This window comes from Rhinatrema bivittatum, chromosome 13, assembly GCF_901001135.1.
Source record: "Rhinatrema bivittatum chromosome 13, aRhiBiv1.1, whole genome shotgun sequence".
NCBI classification, from domain to species: domain Eukaryota; kingdom Metazoa; phylum Chordata; class Amphibia; order Gymnophiona; family Rhinatrematidae; genus Rhinatrema; species Rhinatrema bivittatum.
The window spans coordinates 44,710,071-44,723,941 of record NC_042627.1 but is presented as its reverse complement, the minus strand read 5'-3'; the positions used below and the strand labels follow the sequence as shown (position 1 = coordinate 44,723,941).

Genomic DNA, 13,871 nt, shown 5'->3' with positions numbered 1-13,871 from the left:
CAATGAACTAAAGGAGAGAGTCTTTTGGAGAAAGGAAAGTACCAACGAAATCAGAGCGGAGCACACCGAAACACCCGATTCCGCACAGACGGTCTCAAAAACTTTCCAAACGTGTACATAAGCCAGAGAATTAAACATAGAAACATAGAAAATGACGGCGGAAGAAGACCCAACGGCCCATCCAGTCTGCCCAGCAAGCTTCACACACCTTTTCTTTCATACTTATCTGTTTCTCTTAGCTCTTGGTTCTATTTCCCTTCCACCCCCACCCCTATTGTAGAGAGCAGTGATGGAGCTGCATCCAAGTGAAACACCTAGCTTGATCAGTTAGGAGTAGTAGGGGTAGTAACCGCCGCAATAAGCAAGCCACACCCATGCTTATTTGTTTTACCCAGACTATGTTATACAGCCGTTATTGGTTGTTTTTTTCTTCTCCCCTGCCGCTGACGCGTGAAGTATCAGGTTTTTTTTTTCTCCCCTGCCGTTGAAGCAGAGAGCTATGCTGGATGTGCGTGAATTATCAGTTTTTCTTCTCTCCTGCCGTTGAAGCAGAGAGCCACGCTGGATATGCATTGAAAGTGAAGTATCAGGCACATTTGGTTTGGGGTAGTAACCGCCATAACAAGCGAGCCACTCCCCGCTTTGTGAGTGCGAACCCTTTTTTCTTCTCCCCTGCTGTTGAAGCAGAGAGCTCTGCTGGATGTGTGAAGTTTCAGTTATTCTTCTCCCCTGCTATTGAAGCAGAGAGCTATGCTGTATATGCATTGAAAGTGAAGTATCAGGCATATTTGGTTTGGGGTAGTAACCGCCATAACAAGCCAGCTACTCCCCTCTTTGTGAGTGCAATCCTTTTTTCACATTTCCTCTTTCTGTTGAAGCTTAGAGCGATGTTGGAGTCACATGTGTATGTTGGAGTAAGCATGTGTATGTTTATTGAATAAGGTAGAGATGTGCTTTGTTTTTTTCTACCGGGTCGTTTTTCTGTTCAGATACTTCGTGGTACAATTCGGGTTTTCTCGTTTCGTTTTTTCGAAAAACGAAACGAGGAAACCCGAAACCGGGCCGAAAAACGAATCGGTAAACGAAGCTAAAAAAAACCCACCCCAAGCATTTAAAAAATTTGAAGCATTTTCGTATATATATACTGTGGGAAATATGCGCTTGCCAGCAAGCCATTTCATCAGGGTTAAACACTAACTTCCCTTCTCCCTGACATTTGCCTGAATAAAAGCATCACTTGTGCTTAAGCCTCTCTGCCTAGGAGAGGATACCTGACTTCATGTATTTCTCTGGCCTATAATTAATCCTGTTAGCCTGAAGGAGGGGCTGGGTTTTCCCTAGTCAGAGGCAGGACAAAGTCAGGAGGTAGAGATTTCAGCAGCCAATGATATGATCCGTGCACACCCCCTGAGCCAAAGCCAATGGTGTAATGACTCTTCTGTTGCTATGGGAAAGTAGCCAATCATGTAATGACACATCATCTGCCTTTGTATGAATGTACAATAAAAGGAAGAGGCTCGGGAGGACAAACTCTCTCTTTGCCTCTTTGCCTTCTCTCTGCCTGCATGCCATGAAAGCTGTCTGATGCCTCTTCATTACTACTATATCCAACCTCCCCCCCCCCCATCCCGATCCCTCCCCAAGACTTACGAAGATCCCTGGTGGTCCAGCGGGGTCCCGGGTTCCATTTGCCCTCCATGCCCGGTGTGCTACTGCAAGCCGTGCGCCTCAAAATGGTGCCGAATAGCCTGAACTACCATGTCACAGGGGCTTTCGGCGCTATTGGTCAGCCCCTGTCACATGGCCATCGGCGCCATCTTGTGCTCCTATCATGTGACAGGAGCTGACCCCCCCAAGGCTTGCCAATAATCCCTGGGGGTCCAGTAGGGGTCCGGGAGCGATTTCGTTGTCAGCTGCCAGTAACCAAAATGGCGCCGATAGCCTTTGCCCATACTATGTCACAGAGGCTTTCGGCGCCATTGGTCAGCTCCTGTCACATGATAGGAGCACAAGATGGCGCCGATGGCCATGTGACAGGGGCTGACCAATAGCGCCGAAAGCCCCTGTGACATGGTAGTTCAGGCTATTCGGCACCATTTTGAGGCGCACGGCTTGCAGTACCGGGCACGGAGGGCAAATGGAACCCGGGACCCCGCTGGACCAGTGATGTTCATAAGTCTTAGGGAGGGATCGGGATCGGGGGGGGGGTGGTGTATAATAGTTAATTTAAATGTTTGGGGTGGTTTTTAATTTTAAAAAAAAATTGTGCCCCTCTCCACAGGCAAACCCGAAAAACGAAATTTCCCCGAAATTCGGGAAATTTCATTTCGGGTTTCGGGACCTCCGAAACCGCAACAAATTAGGAAATTTCGTGCAATTTCCTAATTTGGGCGAAAAACGAAGCACATCTCTAAAGGGTATTGTGTCCAGGCAGTAGCCATCATTCTGGCGAGTCACCCACTCTTCATTGGCGGCCTCTTGACTTTATGGATCCACAGTGTTTATCCCACGCCCCTTTGAAGTCCTTCACAGTTCTGGTCTTCACCACTTGCACGAGCCCGCAGGAGGGTGGAGATAACTTCCTCCTTATAGCCTATATGCTTCAGGTGTCTCCATACAAAAGCCAGGCCGCTAGACAAAAGCAATCTGCCTGGTCAAAAAATACGGGCCCCTGCCGAAGCAGATGAGGAAGATGGCTGAGACGAAGAGGCCAGACCGTCGCCAGGTTGACGAAATCCGCGAACCACGGTCTGCGAGGCCATTCGGGTGCTACCAGAATAACTGGCCCCTTGTGGAGTTCTATTCTTTGGAGAACTTTCTCCACCAGATGCCACGGAGGAAACACATAGAGGACGATGTCTGCGGGCCAGGGGAGAGCTAGAGCATCCACTCCTTCCGAACAGTGCTCCCTCCAGCGGCTGAAGAATCTGTTGGCCTTGGCATTGCGCAAGATCGCCATGAGGTCCAGGTGAGGGGGACCCCACCTGCTGAGTATCAAATCCATGGCTTCGTCGGAGAGCTTCCACTCTCCTGGATTGAGACGCCCGGGCCTCCAGCCGATTGATGTGCCAGCGGGACTGAACTGGGGACCAGACACCCTGCGTGGTCTGAGACTGGCAGACTGCTCCCCAGCCAGAGAGGCTGGCATCCGTGGTTACTACAATCCACTGTGGGGTCTAAAGAGGCATTCCTCGCAGAAGATGAGGACGCGAAAGCCACCACTGCAAGTCGGCGATGGCAGAGGCTGAAAGCGGGAGAACTGTATGAAACTGTTCTGACACCAGCTGCCAGCGGGATAGCAAAGCTCTCTGTAACGGTCGCATATGTGAAAACGCCCAGGAAACTAGGTCGATGGTGGAGGCCATAGAGCCCAGAATCTGGAGGTAGTCTCACGCCGTCGGAAGCAGAAGCAAGAGAAGATTGCGCACCTGGTCGATAAGCTTGAGAGTCTGAGCACAAGGTAGGACACCTTGCCGATCCAAGTATTGAAGCGCGCCCCTAGAAATTGGGAAGGCTGGAGATTGCTTTTGGGAAAATTGACTATCCACCCGAGGGAGGTGAGGAGAATTAGGACCCGATCGACAGCCTGCTGGCAGCGAATCTCCGACTTGGCCCACATGAGTCAGTTGTCCAGAGAAGGATGGACCAGAACTCCTTCTCGGCGGAGAGCAGCTGCCGCCACCACCACCATGACCTTGGTGAAGGTGTGTGGCGCGGTGGCCAGACCGAAGGGTAATGCCCGGAACTGAAAATCCTGGTTCAGGATGTGGAAGCGAAGATACTTCTGGTGATTGTGGCGAATCGGAATGTGTAAGTAGGCCTCTGTCAGATCGAGAGAGGCAAGGTATTCGCCCGGATGAACTGCCGCGTTGACCACGCTCAGGGTCTCCATGCGAAAATGCGGTATCTTGAGGGCCCGGTTGACCCTCTTGAGGTCCAAGATTGGACAAAAAGCACCTTCTTTCTTTGGCACTACGAAGTAGATGGAATACTGGCCTGTGCAGAGTTCTCCTCCAGAACTGGGACAATGGCGCCCAGTGAGCGTTTGGTCCACCGCATACTGCTTCAGACAACCACAAGGAGAGACTACGAAGAGGTCCGGTAGATCTTGAGAAAATTCTAAAGGGTAACCATCTCGGATAATCTCGAGAACCCACTGGTCCGACATGATTTTGACCCATACCTCGAGAAACAGGGAGAGACCACCCCCCCAGATTGGAAACAGAGGAATGGGTTGACTGAATTTCATTGGGAAGTGGGATTTGGGGTTGTACACTGAAAGGCCCCCTCGTGGAAGGGCCTGCACCCTCGAAAGGGCTGGGACCAAGATTGAGACTGGGAAGAATAATCTCTAGAGGAGCCACCTCGCCCTTGAGGAGTATATCTACGTTGACCCCGGAACTGGGAACGGGAGGGCACAAACGGCTGAGATTGTTTCGGTCTATCCTCAGGCAGCTTATGGACCCTGTTTTCCCCCAAGGAATTAATAAGCTGCTTAAGGTCCTCTCTGAAGAGCAACTTTACCCTTAAAAGGCAGCGTGCCCAACCGTGCCTTGGATGATGGGTCCACTGACCAATTGCGCAACCAGAGGAGCCTTCTGGCGGATACCGCCAAGACCATCGCTTTCGCCTGGACACGGAGGAGGTCATACAGTGCATCTGCCTCATATGCAATGGTGCCTTCCAACCGTTCAGCCTGCTCCACCTCTGCAGACGGGAGGTCCTCGGTGCCGAGCAATTGTTGAACCCACCTAAGGCTTGCCCACTGAATGAGACTGCTGCAGATAATCGACCAAACTCCCAAGGCCAGAACCTCGAAGATACGCTTAAGATAGAATTCGAGCTTATGATCCTGTACATCCTTCAAGGCAGTCGCCCCCATGACTGTAAGTGGTGAGCTTGGTAACCGTGGAGATGGAGGAATCCACTGTGGGAATTCTCAGCATGTCCAGGCAGTCCTCCGGGAGGGGATAAAGCTTGTCCATAGCCCTCCCGCCATGGAGCCCTGCTTTGGGAGCTTCCCATTCCCGAAGCAGCAGCAACTTATGCATAGGATGGAAGGGAAAAGCACAAGCTGGAGCCCTGAGTCCCGCCAGGACTGGGTCCATGTGCTTTGGCAGCGCAGCAGTCAGAGTATCCACCGGGGGCCCCTCAATCCCTAGCTCCTGAAGAACAAAGGGAATGAGGGGTTCCAATTCCTCCCTCTGAAACACATGGAGAACCCAGGGATCATCCCCTTCCGGGGGAGGGGGGGGGAGGGAGCATCCCCACCAAATCCATACTTGGATCCGGATCTTGAGTGACCAGGGGAGTCGGAGGATCAGGAAGGGGAGGGACCCCTGTACCTCTAGAGCCGTAGGAGTGGGCGGAGGGGCTGGCCGCGGGAGTTCTGCCGGTAGAGGACCTGGGGAAGAGTCCTCCTCCTCCTCCTCCTGCAAGCTGGCCAGGTAAGATTTGTGCAAGAGAAGCACAAATTCCGATGAAAAACGGGGCCTCGCCTTGCCAGAGGGGGGGGGGGGGGGGTCAGGGACCACATCCTGGAGCTGCACGGAGCTCATCGCAGGGGGAGACTCTGCAAAATTTGACTCCTCAGCGCCGAGCAGCCCCGAATCAGGAGCTGCTGAAACTCCCAAAATGGCCACCATTCCCGTGGTCTGCCGACCCAGGAACGGCCTTGCCATGTGGTGAGAAGCGCGACCTCGGGCTGCTTTCATTAGCGCTGCCGAGGAGGGGCCTTCCTCACCCGGCAAACATGAAGAGCAGAGTCCCTCGCGCGATAGGCATGTCGAGGGCTCCCCACAAGCTAAGCAGCAATGTGATCACGGCATACTCAGTGAAGAAGAGACACTATCTTCAGCAAAAACCAGCTGATTCCAAAAACTTAGCTGCCGGCAGGAGCAGAGGCAGAGGAATGAACCCTGCACGATCCTCTGCACACAATACCCTGGCTGCCAGTCTGTGGATTCCTTTTTTTTTTTTTCTCAACTGAGAAACCGTGAAAATGCCTTCCAAGTGCAGGAGAAGAAAAACCTCTGAGCCCCCAAGGCAGCCAGGTAAGGGGGGGAGTGACTGGACCACCAGTTTCACCCCCCCCCCCCCAAAGGATCACCAGGAAAGAAAAACGGGGCTTAGGTTATTCCACACATAAGGGGCCAAGGCCCCCTAAGCCCCGCAAGAGCCAGGAGACAGAATTGTCTCCTGATAGTGACTTGGACTCTGTCTGTCTTTTTCTAATTTTTTTTTTTGTTTAAAAAACTTGAAATAAATTACTACTTGATCTTTAGAAAGAAAAGTACCCAACAGGGAAAAGGGCTGACTAGCCGAGATCAGGAGCCGCAGGTTGAGCTGATCCATCTGCTGGAGACTACTGAGGGGCTGCAGGGTAGACTCTGTCCTGATATAGGATACCCTTTCAGTTTTAGTCTATCTCCATCTGCTGGACAGGAGGCTCAACCCACGGTCTGGTCTGATCGGGTACGTACAGGGCAGGAGCAGATTGGCCTATCAGGGGATCAGGCATCCCCCGGTGGGCCGGTCGCTCCAGTCACATGGTCTGCCGTGCACAGCCGTGACAGAGCTGCGCTCGGCAGACCACATGATGCGTCTTGGGCCGGCCTGGGCAGCGAATACCCGGGCCGGTCGTCCTCGGGAATCCGCCGCTGGTACAGGGAATGGAGTAGTTATAAACAGTATGCACAAAATGGGTACTGCTTTCTCAGAGGAGACTTCCATTGAATTTAGAGACCTGGCCAGGATCATAGACTGTAGGATGCAGCTGCTGAACTCCAAGGAAAAGTTCTCTTCTCTGGCAACAGACTCTGCCTTCATTAAAGACAATCTAATATTGCATGCCAAGATAGAACATGTAGGGGACATTATTAGATGGAAAAATATACCTTCTTAATTTCCCTAAGGATCTAAATGTCTCCCCATGGGATAAATTTAAAAAAAAAATCTCAGAAATATTACAATTTCTTGTAGAGACCATGCCAGCCAATTGCCCTCCTTTAAATGGTTGGCTAAAGGAACTGGAGGCAATCTGGGTAGTTTAATTTTCTCAGATATCTACTTTGCTTTGAGAAAACCAAGATGAGAAACTACCCAGAGCTTCACTTTTAATTTCATTTGTTTTAGAGCCTGATTAAACACTAGTGTGGCACCGGGAGCAGTCTTTTGGCTGCCAGGGGACAGAATCAGGTTGAACTCTGGTGATTCTCTCATAAACCTTTATTGATTACAGACAAATCAAAATAGAAGCAGTTCTGCTTAACTTAGCAGTTTCAAAGCAAACTTCGCAGTGCAAATCTTCCCTAGGCTTCCTTCTCTCCTCTGGGACCTCCTCTCCCCTCCTGGGCCTGATTAGTTATTCCCCTTTCCAAGGGAACCATCCCAGGACCAGGATTCCCTGCTGCTATACGGCCTAATTTTAAAAGGGTTACACGCATGATTGGGCCTTGCGCGCATTTTCAGAAGACCCCTGTTACGTGCCAAAGTGCCAGACCTCTCTAAAGGGGCAGGCCGGGGGGGGGCGAGGTCTGGGCGGGGAGGGGCAGTGCCTGGGACAGTGCCATTTGATGCTGTCCCAGGGAAGCGGGCGCTGGCAGCTGGCTGGCACACGGAAATTGCTTCTGTTCCAGAGAAGCAGTAAATAACAAAATAAAAAATTTGGGGATAGTTAGGTTTATGGAGAGGGAGGAAGGTTAGGTAGGGGGTAGGGAAAAGGCTGATCGCATTGCTATGCGTAATTGAAAATTTCCCCCCCCCTGTGCACGTGACTCATGGGCCGTCCGCATATGCGCACAGGATTTTAAAATCCAGCATGCATGTGCACGCAGTCACTGGATTTTGTAACTGGCGTGTGGCAGCACGTGCATGTTATAAAATCAATGCGTGCACGTGCTGCCACACGCACGCTGCTTTTAAAATTGACCCCACAGGGTTTAAGGTGAATTGGTCCATATTTCTGGAGCCAGTCCTTTAAGGTGTTCTGGTGTTTTCTTCTGGATACCCCATTCACAACTAGATATTAAGGAGTTTCTTTCATTCTAAAGATAATTTTTATGGTCCGAAGAGTTGAGTTAAGCTACCCAGAAGAGTGCAAGGGATTTCTGGCATTGTAGTAGTGGGTCATCTCTTTGGAACGCAGATTGTAAAATTTCAATGTGTCTGTTTCAATGTTTTGACCCTTCACAATTAGAGGAATTTCTTAAATCATGAGAAGCAAGTTTTATAATAGCAGCTTCTGGTTGATTTGGCAAGAACATACTAGGATTTTGATTACCTTAAGCATGAAGGAATCATTCAATTCAAAAATTGTCACATCTTTTAATTCATAGTAACAAAATCTTTAAAATATTCCATAATACAGAGCAATCAAAATACAATGAAAGTGCATACAATGGGTTCATTGACAATACTTAATCATTCATATGCATTTAATAGAAACAATGCTCATATGTATACTCACACACAAACAACTGTTGACTAGCTAATATGTTGCCCTATACAATAGGGTTACCAACGTCTCATACACATTTAAACATTGTATCACTACAAAATTTGTGGTATAATGTGATGACATATATCCCAAAATCTAAAGCAAGTAATAAAACTGTTCATTAGTGATTCATCTAACACACACCAGTCTAATGAATCTCTCACATAGAAGGTGACCACAGGATTTTTTCCATCAACTTTTAATACAAGTTTCTTTTTAGCTTTTAAATGGATACATTCCACTAATTGACCTAGCACATTGAAACTTAGTACCTTCTTTATCCGTTTTATTACTTGCTTTATATTTGGGATATATGTCTTCACATTGTACCACTATGTGAGCTCTGAGGAGGAGAAGAAGAGCATCTTTCACTGCATTGCTTAAACTGAAGGTTACTGAACATGCAAAGGAGACCAATAATTGTGTAGTTACGAGAAAATTTGACGTTAGTGAAAAACTCATCAGACTGGAGAAAAAAATGAGGAAAAGCTTCAAGAAATGCTGAAGTCAAAGTCTTATGCTTCAAAATTGCACCTTTTGATAGAATGGAAAAAGATTTGATTGACTGGATAATAGAATACAGACAGAATGACTACATTGTGACTCGCTCAGGCATTAGGATTCATGCACTTCAAATGGCAAAAGAAGAAAAAGTATTCAGCAACTGAAGGTCTGAAAGAATTTACAGCATCGTCTGGTTGGTGTTCACAATTCATGAACTGATATGGATTGTGCCTTCATCAGCGCACAAAGATTTTGCAGAAACTGCCTAAAGAGCTTGATGAAAAGCTCTGTTTGTTCCATAAATTAATTATTCAGCAGAGAATAAAGAATCATTTTGATATGAATAACATTGGTAATATAGATGAAACGCTAATGACATTTGATATGCCTGGCAATCGCACTGTAGCTGGTGTTGGTGAGAAGACCGTACTTGTAAAAACTGGTGATGAAAAGACTCATTTCACAGTGGTCCTGTCTTGTCTGGCAGATGGCACAAAACTGCACCCAGTGGTAACATTCAAGAGGAAAATGATGCCCAATTCCAGCAGGTGTAACTGGTCATGTTCACCCTAAAGGCTGGTGGATGAGGAGGGAACAAAAATTGTGGCTGTGCAGTGTGTGTGGGGTAGGTGACCGGGCATGGGGCTAAAAAAAACGCCCATCACTATTGGTGTGGGATATGTTCTGCGCACATATAACAGAGGATGTAAAGGACAATGCAAAGAAAATGGCAACCATGTTAGCAGTGATTCCAGCTGTTAAATGTTTATCTCAATAAGCCTTTCAAGGACCAACTAAGCCATATGTGGCAACAATGTATGTGCTCTGATCAAACAAAGTTAATGAAAGGAGGGAACCTGATGAAACCAGACATTGATTTGATAGCAAAATGGGTAAAGGATGCTGGGACTCAATTCCACCAAAAATGGTGAAGAAATCATTCCTGAAATGTTATGGATGGATCAGAAGACATCACCATCTATGAAGACAAAGACAAATCAGCATCAGATAATGATTCAACAGATGGAGATAGCAAAGACAGAGTTTGTGATGACATCACCAAAACATTTCTATGATTTATTTGGACATTCCAACATTGAAGAATCAGACTTGGAAAGATTTGAAAGACACTTTATTCTTCATATAACAACTAAATGAAAGATTTTCTACATTGTTTCTTATCATGATTTCACCTTCATTTCATAAGGCCTCTAGATTTTATCCTTGTCTTATCCATGGGTCACAGAAATGTCTTACTTTTGTGGCCCAAAAAATACCCTCGACAAATACAAGAGATTGACTTATACACGAGAATATATGGCAATCAGGAACAGTAGGTAAAATAGCTTGTGGTCTCTCAAAAGCCAACTCGAAAAGTCAAAGAGACACTAGGAATCACTCTTTAAGATGAAAGCAGAAATAAACCATTGCAACAACCTCCAATGGGTTGCTGTAGAAAAGATGGTTAAAAGACAGGAAAAAAAGTAGGATTAAATGTCCAGTTTTCTCAGTGAAGAAAGGTAAACGGTGGAGTGCCGTAGGGATCTCTACTTGGACCGATGCCCACAAAATCATGAAAGGACTTGAGGTTAATATAAATCAGTTATTTACTCTCTCAGATAATAGGACTAGGGGGCACTCCATGAAGTTAGCAAGTAGCTCATTTAAAACAAATCAAAGAAAATTATTTTTCACTCAGCGCATAGTTAAGCTCTGGAGTTCAGTTCCAGAGAATGTGGTTATGGCAGTTAGTGCAACTGGGTTTAAAAATGTTTGGATAAGTTCCTAGAGAAAAAAATCCATAAACAGCTATTAATTAATAAGCAATAGTAGCTTGAGATCTATATAATGTTTGGGTACTTGTGACTTGGACTAGCCACTGTTAGAAACAGGATGCTGGGCTTGATGGACCCTTGACCTCACCCAGTATAGCATATCTTATGTTATATTCTGTTATGTTTAAATGATCTGAAAGGGGTATGACGAGTGAGGTGATCACATTTGCACGACACAAAATTATTCAGAGTAGTTAAATCACAAGCATATTATGATAAATTGCAGGAGGACCTTGCAAGACTGGAAGATTGGGCATTGAAATGGAAGATGAAATTTAATGTAGACAAGGGCAAGTTGGTGCATATAGGGAAAAATAACCCTTGCTGTAGTTATACAGTGTTAGGTTCCATATTTGGGGCTACCACCAAGAAAAAAGATCTAGGCATCAAAGTGGATAATACATTAAAATCAGCAGCTCAATTTGCAGCGGCAGTCAAAAAAGCAAACAATGTTAGGAATTATTATAAAGAGAATGGTAAATAAATGGAAAATGTCATAATGCGTCTGTATCGCTCCATGGTGAAACCGCACCTTGAATACTGTGTGCAATTCTGGACACATCTCAAAAAAGATATAGTTGCACTGGAGAAGGTACAGAGAAGGGTGACCAAAATGATAAAGGGCATGGAACGGCTGCCCTATAAGGATAGGCTAAAACAATTAAGGCTGTTCAGCTTAGAGAAGAGACGGCTGAGGGGGGGATATGCTAGAGGTCTATAAAATCATGAAAGGACTTGAACAGTTAGAGTAAATAATTGCTTCACATTTTTCAGTTAATATAATGATTAAGGAGCACTCAATGAATTTAGCAAGTAGCACATTTAAAACAAATTGGAGAAAATTCTTTTTCACTCAGTGCACAATTAAGCTCTGGAATTCATTGCCTGACAATGTGCTATTTTAAACCCAGTTATTGTAGCTGGGTTTAAAAAAGGTTTGGATAAGTTCCTGGAGAAGTCCATAAACTGCTATTAATCAAGTTGACAGGGAGGGTAATGTTGATATCTGTGTGCGAAAGCACATGTACACACGTATGCTGGCTCACACCAAAGGGCGCAGCCATATTACAACATACGTGTATATATGCACGCATGGTATAAAATAGGTTCTATGCGTGTACATGTGTGCACAATTTTATATCTTTGCATGCATGTGCATGCTAATACCACTTCTACATGTAAGTGGGGGGATTTTAGTAGCCATGCACGCAGACTCAATTACCAGTTTCCCCAGTCCGCCCAGATAAGGGATAGAACTCCCTAGTTAAATAGCCTCCCTTTTTACCCTGTAAACACCAACCCTTAAAACCCTGCTGACTAGCCTAGAATTTATTATTTACATGCCATCCATAGCAGTAGTAAAGTTACATGGCAAGGGACTCCAACGTGCATATTTCATGTTAAAGTCACAGAACGTCCATCTCTCACCCATGCTCTGCCTAGACCACACCCATGCCTCTTTTTTGCACCTTATTTGTGCGTGTACCGGGAGATACGCATGTACTCGGGTGCCTTTTAAAATCCACGCAGCACGCACCAGCCGGACATACTTGCTCATCAGGTTTTTAAAATTCACCCCTTAGGGAATAGTCATTGCTATTACTGGCATTAGTAGCATGGGATCTATTTGTTTGGGTAGTTGCCAGATACTTGTAGCCTGGATTCGCCACTCTGGAAAAAGGATGCTGGGCTTGATGGGCCTTCAGTCTGACCCAGTATAATAACTTCTTATGTTCTTATCTTTGGAGATGGATGTTGTCCCATGGGACTGAAGAAAGGCAGGCAGATTTTCTTTTATTAAAAAAAAAAAAAATAAAGTGGTAACAAGATGTATACCACAAGTTAGTCTTATCTCAGTGGTGGGAAAATTCATGAAGACTCTACTGAAGTGCAAGATAATAGTATCTAAAATTCAGTGAGTTGCAGGATCCCAGGAGACATGGTTTTTCCAGAAAAAGATTGTCATATGAATATGATCAATTTTTTTGATTGGGTGACTAAAGAATTAAATCAAGAGCATGCGCTGGATGTGGTTTATTATTCATTTCAAATTCCTTTACCCCACCTATCAAAATTCCTTTGATTTCAGCAATGCTTTTGATACTGACCCACAGTATCTGAAGTGGACTCTGTCCTCAAAAGCTCTTGCTTTAATAAATTGGTTGGTCTATAAGGTGCTACTCGACTCCTGTCATTTTTTTCTGCACCAGACTAATACAACTATCTCACATAGGAGGCTCATAAATAAACTGAGCAGCCTGGGGGTGAGTACAAAGATTGTGGATTAGATTCAAAACTGGTTGAGTGATAGACAACATTTGGCAGTCATAAACTGAATTCACTCTAAAGATAGAAAGGAGATTATCGATGTGCATTAGGGATTGCTCCTGGGATAAGCTCTGTTCAATATCTTTGTGAGTGATGTAGCAGAAGGATTAGAAGGAAAGACTTGCCTTTCTGCAAATGACACTAAGATCTGCAACAGAGAATAAGAAGTGCTATAAGAAAGTGGAAGGATTGGTTGAGGGCTTAGCAGTTAAAATCCAATGCAAAAGTGCAGAGTTGTACATTTTAGGGTGCAGAAATCAGAAGGACTGATACACAAAGAGGATGAGATTCTGATGCGCACCAACCAGGAGAGACACCTTGGGGTGATTGTATCTGATGACCTCAAGGTGGCAAAACAGTGGGATAAGATGGTCAGAGCCAGAGGGATGCTAGGGTGTACAGCGCGAGGTATAACCAGCAGAAAACAGGAGGTGATAATATTTCTGTACAGATAATTGGTGGGAAACTCACCTAGAATGTAATGTTGATTCCATTTCTGGAAGCCATAACTCCGAATGAATATAGACAGGCTGGAAGCAATCCAGAGACAGATTACTAAAATGGTGCAGGGTCTGCAACAAAAACCATATGAGATGAGATCTAAGGGCCGGATTTTCAAAAGGTTACGCCCGCCGGGCCTATTTTTAAAAGGCCTGGCAACGCACATAAAGCCCCGGGTCGCGTTTAAGTCCCGGGGCTTGCAAAAA

At 46.0% G+C, this 13,871-nt stretch overlaps 1 protein-coding gene across 1 annotated transcript in view; it reads left to right on the top strand.

The window, feature by feature from the left end:
* LOC115074893 (tetratricopeptide repeat protein 24-like) overlaps positions 1-13,871 on the top strand; it is a 106,660-nt gene that overhangs the window by 41,179 nt on the left and 51,610 nt on the right. The gene's annotated exons all lie outside the window — the stretch shown is intronic.